Genomic DNA, 12,202 nt, shown 5'->3' with positions numbered 1-12,202 from the left:
TTGTTATGGAACAAGCTCTAATTCTATCCATGCAGTAATTGTATGAGATTGTAAAAATGGAAAACAATAATTATACTTTTGTCTTAAGTCTATATAGTCTACTCTTAACCCAACCAGGTCATGGGAGAATGAAGAAGCAAGAAGGAAAGGGTGGTACTAGTCCTTGGTCTTCACTTTATATCTGTTGAAATCACAGCCAGTGCTCATAAAGAACCATATTGTTACAAGCCAGTACTAATTTCTCATAGAGTTACCTATGAGTAACGTCTGTCCTTATGACTCATCTGCTCTTACTGAGCTCACCTACTCATGTCCTAGTGTGAACAATTGCCTTCCTGTTCTCCTCTCCATGCTAACAATGTCACCATGACTATTAAAACAGTTTCTTTACATTGCATCACTTTCTCCAGATTTTTTGGGGGTGTCCGAAAGTAGAGGATAATCTTTGTATCTTTTTTTTCCCTAAAGTTTCATTGTTCTAGCTTCAGCTTTTGCTCATCTCTTAAGCTAATAGTTCTCAACTGTGGCTGCACATTGGAATCATATGAGGGAAGTTAACAACTCAATGATGCTGACACCTAGGTCTGCCAGTTTTTTGAAACAAACATTTATAATCATTATTTTATACAGATATAGATAGGTAAATACAACATGGAGTTCAGTGGTCCTTCAGCATTTTCCACTTAATTTTTTTTAACATAAAACAAGTTTAATTCCAAATCCAGGGTTATTTGAAACTGGAAAATATTTTCTCTGTAGAAAATAGTAAAAATGATAACATTTCCCAATAAGCCCTTTAAAGCTAAATAATAGCTGAATTATACATATAAGTATTGATTAGATTCTGGAACACAGAAGAATCCTATCTTCATCTGTTAAGAGAGCTATGTTTTACTTAAGTTGTGTAAGTGAGATTCCTATTCATCTTCCCCTTCACTCTTTGGTTTACGGCAGACATTTTTCTGTAGGCTAATCCATAATCTAAAAAGATTTTAGCCTCCCCTCCTGAAAGTACAGCCAGCATATCCTTTAATCCCTTGTCTTACGTTGATTAAATAAGAATTCATTGACGTGTACTATGGACTTTTAAATCCAAAGTCTTTTGGACATATTTACTGAAAACTCTGACTTAAAAGTGATTTTCTCAAGTATTCAGATTTCCCAAGACTCTGTTTTCTGAAATCTTAGATTCTCTTCACACAAGTCCAGTCTTGTCAATTGTAATCATAAATAAAGACTAAATTCCACTGCTTGATAAGGAAGAGATCATTTCTTCTTTGATGGCAAACAACTCTACATTTTCCATAGGTTAACACAGAGATTTGAGTTGTATTAATATGAAGTTTCTATGCCTCTCTCCCTTCCTTTTTCCTTCTCTCATTCTTCTTCCCTCTCTTCTGTCTTTCTTCTCTCTTCCTTACTGCTATACTGAACCCCTCTTCTCCTTATTACAGGTTCTCTTGACTTTGCCAGCTGACACAGGACCCTTCATCAATCAAAGACACCAATGTGTTTTCTTTTTCTCTGTTGTTCTTTTGGTAAATTAATGAAGTGACCATTCCCACAGGTCCAGAATGGGTTTGTATATGACCTTGCAGACTCAGCAACTGATCAGCTAGTTTCTCCATTATAGTTGGTTGCAGCTAGTTTCTCCATCATAGTTGGTTGCAGCTAAGGGGATTCAATGTGGTACCAATAACCTTCACTTCATCACTGCAAAATAGGACAAATATGTACCCAGTTTCCCAGTCTTGGGTTTAGTCCCTGCATCTTTCTTACCTAGTAAATTTATTCTATTTCTGAAATCTTGCCCACATAAATCAGGACCAGCAATGTACATGGCCTCAAATACCCAGCCTCTGATGATCTAGACCATCTCCATAGATGATGTCTGGCCTAGGAGGCCAACAGAAGCTAGTGCCAGTGATATATATGGCCTTGAAGGCACAACACCTGAACAGCTAGACTATCTACATAGTTGATGCTGCAGCCTAGGAGGCTGCTCTGCTGCCAAGCTTCTCCAGGGCACAAGAGTTTGGAGTGTCACTAGATCTGCACTTTCCCAGGCCAGGGTTGTACTTATTACCCGAAGTGGTTGATTTTGTGTCATGTCAAGAGTTCCATGTAAACAGCTTTTGTCAACACACTATTGGGTAGAGTTCTAACAAACCCTAGGAGGAATATTTATTTCTACTACCACGATGGCATAACAATTCCGACACCTTAGGCACCCCGAACTTGTTTAGCCACACTAGTTGGGGATCCCACTCCTGAAAGTAAGCCATGTACATGCTGAAGTGCTCTACCTTGGCTCCATGGACACTGGATGCTCCTTATATCTGCTGTAACTACATTCTATGCCTCTTTTGACTTCTTGGTAATGAAGTAAATCACTTGTTACTTTAAACTAGGTATTACAATATGCCATTATGAATAAAAAAATTAAAAATTCTAGATTTTGGGTGGTAGAAGGTTTCTGTGGGAAATGTACATTTCTGCTTTGTAGAAGTCAATTGTAAGCAACACGGACACGAAATTGTTTATAGAAGTCAACTTCTTGTCAGTAGGTCAAGTCTGTTCACACCTATTCTATAATCCACTTGGTAAGAATTATATTAAAATGTTCATGTGATTTTATACTTTCCTCAAAATAATGTCCATGTATGTGACTCCTCGTATGCTCTAAGTCTTCTGATCCATGGCTAATTCTTGAAAGCTGACACTATGCATGGCCTCAGGCTGATCTCTCCCATCTTTCCAGGGCACTCAACTCTCACACATTAATGTATCTCTATCAGAACCTGAGTTTTTTTTTCCACACACAGCTCAACTTTCTTGTGTTGCTGTACGATGTGGAAACCACATCTATGTAGATACTTGGCTCAGAGTGCACTTTGCCCATTGCCTATATATCTAAGTCTGTGATGTACCCTTAATGGACCAATTCCAAGTTTACCTCTCTTGTCAATTCACAATCATTTAACCTCCACATGTCTCTTAAAGGGCTCCAGAGTGGTCACTAGCTCATTATCTCATCAACCAAACATCATATACAAATATATTTATTGTGCATTTACATTTGACCATTCTTCCCTATTTTCTAGCCTATTCCATTGTATGAGTGTGAAGATGGACTTTCTTCACATAACTGAAGAGCATGCACTTTTAATTAAGTGTATTAGTCAACATAACCCTTACATGCTATAGGAAGCATGCTGTTCTTCCATGTTTGTACAATGACATTTGAAACCTCTTTGATTTTACTGATGCCAACTTGAAGTCTGGCATCTCTTATGCACTTACTGTCTCCCTTCCCTAGTTGTATTGAGGTTTACTTAGATCACAAAGATGACAGTGTGTTTCCCAGACCTTTTGCTGGCCTCTATCAACCCCCCTTTAATGCTCAACATGAAAAGGAGAAGAGAGGTTGTTACATTGATGGTATCCAACTCTATCTGGTTCAATGAGGGTAACATGATTGTAAAGTCTTGAAAAACTAGAGAACATTGAAAGAGCACCCTAGGGGAATGGGCATCAGGCAGAAAGAATGATGGAACCTGAGACGATGTCTGCACTTTAACAGAAGTTTGAAGTTCTGTTAAGACCAAGATCGCTGAATTTATCACACACAAAAAAGCTAGTTCTGTTTTCCTGCTGTGGCTAAGTAATTCACATGTTAATGTTGGAAGATGACACTACAGCTTTGGTCTCCATTACCTTGCTAGTAATCCATCCAGCTTATCATAACCAAACACCCATGGCAAGAACAAGAGAAACTGATGTTCCATGATATAGATAATTTGTAAATAAAGAAATTATTTTTAATGTGTGCTAGAATCTCTCACCCTTGGAAAAACTATGAAAATATTTGACTAACTTTATGTAGGGGTTACTTTTCCCTCAATGTTTCTGTACTCTGTATAAAATAAAAGATAGTGTCTAGACAGCATAGAGGAAACTGCCAGCTCAGCTCTAGTTTGACTATTACATGACCTGTGAATAAAGTATGCTAAAAGTCTGCTGCAATAGGGCCTTAGCAAGGCTCAAGGGACATCTTTAAAGAGAGGAATGTAGAATAAGTATGTAAGAACTGTGGATGGTGAGATGTATGGTAAAAAGAATTATTTTGGCTGTAACATAACTGTTACATTCATAAATTCCTTGAAGAAATGGTTACCTGTATAAGACTTAAGCAAGATTGGATCTGAGAGGGGCTCAAGAGACCCCAATTCTCCCATCATACACACACACACACACACACACACACACACACACACACACACAGAGAGAGAGAGAGAGAGAGAGAGAGAGAGAGAGAGAGAGAGAGAGAGAGAGAGATGCATATGAAAATAGGAATGGTATTCTTGAAATGAAGGGTGCTAGTAGAAGAGGGATAGTGGAGAGGTTAGAAAGATGACTAAAATTCAACATATAAATATAGAAATGATCAATAAATAGAAAATAGGGAAAATTGTAAAATAACAACAGCAACAGAAACAGAAGCAAAACTGGTAACATCTGTTTGGGTATTTCCCAGGGCTACTGTGGAATATTTCTCTACACTGTGTGAATGTATGTCATTGTGATTGGTTTAATAAGGAAGCTAGCTGGTCAATAGCTGGACAGGATAACATTAGGCAGGAGAACCAGACTAAGAATACTGGGAACAAGGAGGACAGAGTCAGAGGAGTTGCCAAACAAGCATGGAGAGGAAACAGGAGGTTCAAGATCAAAGTTCGGTAATGCCATGTGGCAGAATGTACATTAATATACATGTGTTAATTTAAAATGTAAAAGTTAGCTAGCAATAAGACTGAGCTATTGGCCAAGCACTTACAATTAATATTAAGCCACTTTGTGGTTATTGGGGAGTAGGCTGACAGGACAGAAAAGTCTGACTACAAATGGCACCCAAAAGTCTGACACGTCCACATAAGACCTGAGAAAGTTTTTTTAAAAAGTTCTAAACACACACACACACACACACACACACACACACACACACACACAAACAAAATGGAGTCAAGTGTGGCCTCCTAGTCTCATGTCTCTGATGCAGGCCACAATACTGAGATCTGTCTCCCAGAAGCTACCTGTTGGAAGAGTCAGCTTCCAGCCACTATGCACTACCACCATGCACTAAGCTAAGCTACACATGCTGCAGCTGACAAAACAGTTTAAGATTCATTTCATGGGATCAAAAAACAATACAGATGCACAATAAAGACAGATTGAGATGAAAAAGTCCTCTAAATAGGCTACATTGTGTTTAAACACACACATAGGCTTGGGAGAGAAAAGAGAAAGGGTAGAGACAGTCAAAGATTAAAAACTAGTTTACAAATAATAAAGTCCTTAAAGAGGAATATGGTAAAAAAAAAATATAATATGCCACGTAAAGATGGGAAATGCCTAGAGTCTGGATTCTGTATGTTGTTGTGTTGTCTTTAGATTTTCTGATTGCTAATGAGGGAATGGCAGCTGCTAAGACACATTGGATTGTGAAAACTAATGGATTAAATCAGCTTTTATATTCTAAAGATGTCTTGACTTCAAAATTGGAGTCAAATGATATGTTACCTTGGGGAAGAGGTTATGCTTTTATTTCCATAGGTGATGAAAGACTATTGACTTTTTCCAGGTTGATATGGATCAGATTTGATCAAGGAAGACCCTCTGAAATTCCTGACTACAAACATAAAGAAATAAACTTAGAAGAACTACAAGACACATATTTTTACCTGCTAAAACATAAAGCAAAAAATCATCTTTGGCTAACTTGTGTACAATATACTGTCTATACTTACATTAATGCAGACAATTTATGTTATCTTTAAAAGTTTATATATTTTCAGATCAAGGGGACCAGACATCGATAAAAACAGATGGCCCAGGTGATCCAGCATCCAGAAACAAGTTCAAGGTTGCTGGCTGAGATGATTCAGTCTCACAGAATACCCCAGCCAAGACATAACAATTATCCTGATTTTCTCAAGTTTTCTCCAAAGATGCCAGTGCCCCCAGATAACAGGAAGCAATCTATAAAAAACAATGCCCACATTCCCAAAAGATGGTTTATGGATGTTTGTGATCATTTGGAGGGTTGGTTACAAGTTGTTGTTTGTCATAGTAAAAAAAATGCTAAACAAAAGAGTTAAACTCAAAACATTTTTCTAATGGAAAAAAGGGGGTATGATATAGAAATGATAGATAAAAGGGTAGAATATTGAATCTACTTTAATCCAAAAAACAACTATTACTCTCAAAATATTTTATATTGGCATGGATTTTGGTTTATTGATACAAATTTAAAGTAAATTTTGTTATATTGTCTGTATGTTCCTACACTTGTTTAGGATATTGTGTTTATGCAGTTCATTTCAAAATGTAATATATAATTAAGAAATACAGATTAATATTTAGTCATCTTTAATAGTCCCTCTTTGGGCCCTCCTTGTTTTCTAGCTTCTCTGGAGCTGAGGATTGTAAACTGGTTATCATTTACTTTACATCCAATATCCACTTATGAGTGAGTACATAATGTGTTTGTCTTTCTTGGTCTAGGTTACCTCACTCGGGATGATTTTTTCTAGTTCCATCCATTTTAACCTGCAAATTTCATGAGTTTATTGTTTTTCACGGCTTTGTAATATTCCATTGTGTAAATGTACCACATTTTCTTTATCCATTCTTTGGTTTTGGGGTATCTAAGTTGTTTCCAGGTTCTGGCTATTATGAATAACTCTGTTATGAACATAGTTGAGCAAGTATCCTAGTGGTATTATCGAGTATCCTTTGGGTATATGTACAAGATTGAACACCTCATATTTTATCTCATTGGATACCCCAAGCTCCAAGTTCTCAGATGTGAGTGTATGACATGGAGTGGGAAAGTATAAGGGAATGACAGGTGTGGGTAGTTGGTTGGGGGAATAACAAGATAAGGGTCATATGATCTGGGAAACAGAATAATGGCAAGTTAGCTCCAACTGGGGAGGAGGCAGGAAGGTCAATAAGAAAAGAGGAGAGGCAAATAATGCCAGGTTGTTGTTTGATAAAACCTCAAAGAATCATATATTTTTATTGAATATTGACCTAAAATGATGCACAATACATATAAACACACACACACACACACACACACACACACACACACACACGCATGCACGCACACACGCACACACTGAGGCTAAGACATTTGAGCTAACAATGATCCCTACAAGAACCATAAAGTAACAAAATTTCTGTAGCAGGTAGGGGGAAACTTCTTTCCAGTGGTTAGTCAGGGTAATCCAAGTGACCCAAAACAATATAAATCATTGATGTAGGTAGGCCTCGGTTGTCTCATACCATATATTTAGTGCATAAGACTCAGATAACTTGAGTTGGATCTGATCTGAAAACCATTTTCCTGTTCCCTCCACCCACATTTCCACAATATACTATGCAAGATACCAAGGGAGGGAAGTAATTAAGCAGTCCTACCCAGATGCAATACCTATAAATCATGACAATGACCAGCATGGAGAGATAGGAATAAAGGTACAAGTAGCATTCACATGTTTATGGTAAACAATAGATGTTTAATTGGACTTAAGTTCCACACAAGAAGAAAATCATGCTTGGTACTGGAAACATAGCCAGCATCTTCGTGCTAGTGATGCTATGGACTTCAGAAAACTATCCACTAAACACTGCTTTGCCAGACCTGTATAAATCCTTACTATATTTTAACTTATCATTATGCCTGAGGATAAATGTTGCTACCATCCCCGTTAAAGACACTCCTCCTTACAGCAAATGGAGACCATCACAGAAAACCACAATTCAACAAAATACAAGGGTATATGGATCATGGGCAGCCCAGCCCCACTGGAGGCATCTACATCAAAGCTCCTGCATTAGTGGCTCAGGGAGCATGGCAAAGGAGGCGTCAGAGGGTTATAAAAACCAGAATACCAGGAAGACTGCTGTGAAACAGTCTTTCCTAGAAATGGCTGCATAAAGACTAGAACAATAGCAATGATAGTGGGCACATTAACACTGAAGGACAAACATTTCACCAGTTCCCTCCTTAGGCAAAGAATAAGAGCCAACTACTGGCTACTGGGAAGAGAATACCTTCTCTCAGAGATGAACCCCCTTATTGGTTGTTCAATGAAGAGTGGCCAGCTTTGAAATTATATATACACAAACAATAAAAGATGGACTCAGAAGGGTGTATTTACATATATTTGTTACATACATACACACACACACATTCATGTGTGTGTGTGTGTGTGTGTGTGTGTGTGTAACAAATATGACCAAGAGGTTATCACAAAGGGTACATAAAGAGGTTACCAAACTGAAGATATATTGAAGGGGTTTGAGAGAAGGTAACAGGAAGGGACTAGTGGGAGAAAAGGGATGAGGAAATGGTGTAATTCTATGTCAATTAAAACATTTTAAATAATTAAAAAAATCAAGGCTAATAGATAATTTCCATATTGTTATTCTAGTCACCAAGAGAATAAGCTATTAAATAATCCTAAGTTCATTTAATTTTTATTTCTTTTCTCTGTTTTCCAGTGATGTATAGTTACTCTATATAGCATTGAGTTGTACAAAGACAGTAAATTTATTTAGCTATTTCATGTATTTTAACCACATCCATCCCGTATACTTTTTCCTTCTGCCTCCTAGTCCTTACTGGCTTCTTTAGTCTCCTTTTTCCAAGTCTCTCTTTAGCTTTCCTATCATACACACACACACACACACACACACACACACACACACACACACACACACACACGTATACACGTACATGTGTGGTTTTCTGTATCTAATGAAATATAAGATCCACAAATGAGAGAAAAATATGTAATATTTGTTTTCCTGAGTTTACTATATTTTACTTAAATGATTATATCCAGATGCATCCTGTTTTAGCTACGTTTCTGTTGCCATGACAGAACATTATGACCATAACAACTTATAAAAGAAAATATCTAATTTAAGGCTCATGGTTGCAGAGGGTTAGTCAAATAGCATCATGGAATGGAGTATGGCAGCATGCAGGCAGACATGATGCTGGGGCTGTAGCTGAGAGCTGACATCTGATCCATGCTCATTAGGTAGAGAGAAAAGAGGAAGAGAGAGCTAATGGGGAATGGCATGGCTTTTGAAACTCATCCCCAGTGACATATGCCCTCCAACAAAGCTGTGCCTCTAATCCTTTCAAAACAGTTCTACAACTAGGGTCCAAGCATTCTAACATCTGAGGCTAAGGGAGACATTCTCATTCAAACTAGCACACATCTCTTTTCCAATAAACAACATAACGGCATTCTACTTTATGGCTTAGTAAAATCTCATATGTGTATATTAATATCACTCTATATATCATATATATACATATATATATACATATATATATATATATATGATACACACACACTCACACACACACAAAAACACACACCTCAGATTTTCCTTACCCATTCATCTGTTGCTGTACCTTGTCTGACTCCACAACTGGGGTGTTGTAAACAATGGTACAGCCAACATTAATGTACATCTATGTCTAAAGACTTGCCTCTCCTTTTGATTTCATGTGTTGACATGAATTTTTTCACAAAATGTTTGAGGCTTACTTGTTTTAGAAACAGTCATGATGGGAAGCTCTCATTGGGAGAGCTGGGGCGGGGGCAGATTAGGACCTGGAAAAGGGGCTGGAAGAGCAGAACTTCATCTTGGATTGCATAGTTATCACATGATTTTGCAAGTTGGCCGAGCTAGTGCCTGAGGAGCAGAAACTACTCCCTCACTGCTTTGTTGACTGTATCACAGCTCTCCACCTGCCTAAGACTCAAGATGGGATGACGAATTCAGGTCACTGTGCTGGACAGAAAGGACTAGGTCCTTACACAGCCAACAACAAATATATTAGAGTGAGTGGCAAATTGAATGCCCGGATGGCAGAATTAAGGGTGGGTCATGAAATAACAAATTGTCAGAAAATAATCTACTGGTTTTTTTTCTGCCTTTTGACCTGCTAAACATTTCACCTTTTCATGTTTTCTCCTGTACTGAAAGTCTCCAACTTCCTGATCTAACCAAGTGCTACCCAGTCATCAATAATCAGCTAAATTCCCTCTTTATATAGTTTCTAGTAATCTCTGTACTGAAAATGCTGCCTATATGTCAAAACTTGAAACTTCAAGATACAATATTATATTTAGTTTATGAAGGTTCCCTGAGTTCTTATTATAATATCTTAAAAAGCTACAAAACTCAGACAGCAAAACTCTTGAATATCATACATGCAAACACACTCCTACTGATTCTCTGAAGCATCCTTCAAGAAGCTCTGGGAATTTCTGGGGTCAATTTAAAGGGCCCTCACAGGGGCTAGCTACATCTTAAAATCAGTGTGAAGTTGAAATCTCTTCACCAGTTTCAAGCAAATTTTACTTATCACAACAGACCTGCGTACACCCACTTTTAACTTATCCAAGTAATAAATACCCTTGCCCAAATATAAACCAATGTCTTTCACTTTATTGACTATTTTTGTTTTGAAATACATTAGCATTTTTAAAAGTTACTATATAAGTGAAATGTATCATGGATGTGTAATCATTCTAAGTGAATTAATAATTAAATTTTAAAATCTTAGCCTTAATTTCCAATATTTTAATTGACATGATAGAATCCATATATACAAAAGCTCTTTCCAGTTATCAGTGTTTATGTTCTGTTTTTTAATATGGAATGTTCCATGAATTTGTGTGTTATCCTTGTTCAGGGGCCATGCCAATATTCTCTATATTGCTCTAATTTGAGTATGTATGATGCCAAAGTGAGAACTTCAATTGTTTTTAAGAATCAGGGGGAATATGCGGAACTTACATTGAGAAGTAGGGTTGAACGGTATTTGATCTAGTTCACTGTAGCATTGTTTCCCCACTTAGGTGACTGGGGAACCCTCACACACAACCATGACACACTTCTGATGGGCACATTTCTTGTGCCAGACTACTCACATGGAGAAAGTTCATTATTTTCTAGATGTCTTGAGACTGACATGCATTAAAGGGGAAGAAGGGAAGTTGTTATAAAAGATAAGTTCAGTCTAGCATGAGTAAAGGTGGGCATGGTGAAGTATATTTCTTCTCTCCCTTAGGACCTTCCTGCCCATGAGCGAGAAGTCCCTTGTCGTGCCCCTGGGTCCACAGCTCTGGCAAGTGTGCACATGCGTGTGGAGGACAGGCAAAAGGTGGTCCACACTGTGTTTCTGGTCCTGCTGACACGTCTTTATTAACTAGTGGTTTATCAAAGGTAAGAATGGTGATCCCATGGTGTGTGTGTGGGGGGGGAGAGGGTCTAAGAAAAGGAAATTAAAAGAGGATGGGAGAAAAGGTAACTAAAGGAAGTGTTTTCTTCACAAAAGAATACAACTCCACGAGGAACCCAGAAAAGCTGCTGACCAAAAGCAGGTTGCTTTTGCATGGACTGTTTATTTGCAATTGTCGCATTGTTCTTTTATAAATGCCTGAGCCATCAGAAACATTCATGATCTTTGTCACTAGCCACTTGTTCATAGACAGAGCCGTATCTGGACTGTATCCTCTAAGCCTCCTCTTCTAAAAGATGCCTGAAAGACATGTATCCATTTCAACTAATTATGTTATCCATTGTACCTATTATCCACACACACTTCACTTGACAGTATAATGCTGCCCGTCTCTGTTTATCATAGTTTAAATATTACCTTGACCTTCATTCTCCCAACATATTCATCTCATGGGGTTTTTTTGTTTCATTTTCACTTTCCCCAAATTCCAGTGTATTAACTTAGAGGGAAATGAATGGAAGACTAAATTCCAATCCTTCAGTTATTTAAACTTGAACATTTTCTCCACCTTTCTGTCTCTCAAGCATTTGATTTGCAAAATTATTTTAATAATACCCAATTTTTTGTATCTCACAGAAAATGTGAGGGTATAGAAGATTAGAGAGTATATAAAACTATTTTAGATAAAAGGCAATGTACTGGTAAATAGGCCATGTGCATAATGTTATCATTATGAGGCACGACTCAGACATTTCACTCTGACCTCTATTCTGCCAGTTATGCTCTTCAAGTTGTATTTCTTTGTTTGCATAGGTAAAAATCTCCATTCATGTATTCACTACACTTTTAGTTTATTGAAAACAA

At 37.5% G+C, this 12,202-nt stretch overlaps 1 non-coding gene across 1 annotated transcript; it reads right to left on the bottom strand.

The window, feature by feature from the left end:
* Positions 1-10,744: 10,744 nt before the first annotated feature.
* On the bottom strand, positions 10,745-10,853 carry LOC121824925 (U6 spliceosomal RNA). Its single transcript, XR_006066921.1, has one exon. It is a non-coding gene; the product is annotated as a U6 spliceosomal RNA (small nuclear RNA).
* Positions 10,854-12,202: the final 1,349 nt, after the last annotated feature.

Source organism: Peromyscus maniculatus, chromosome 21 (assembly GCF_049852395.1).
Source record: "Peromyscus maniculatus bairdii isolate BWxNUB_F1_BW_parent chromosome 21, HU_Pman_BW_mat_3.1, whole genome shotgun sequence".
Lineage (NCBI taxonomy): Eukaryota > Metazoa > Chordata > Mammalia > Rodentia > Cricetidae > Peromyscus > Peromyscus maniculatus.
This window is presented reverse-complemented; position numbering and strand designations above follow the sequence as displayed.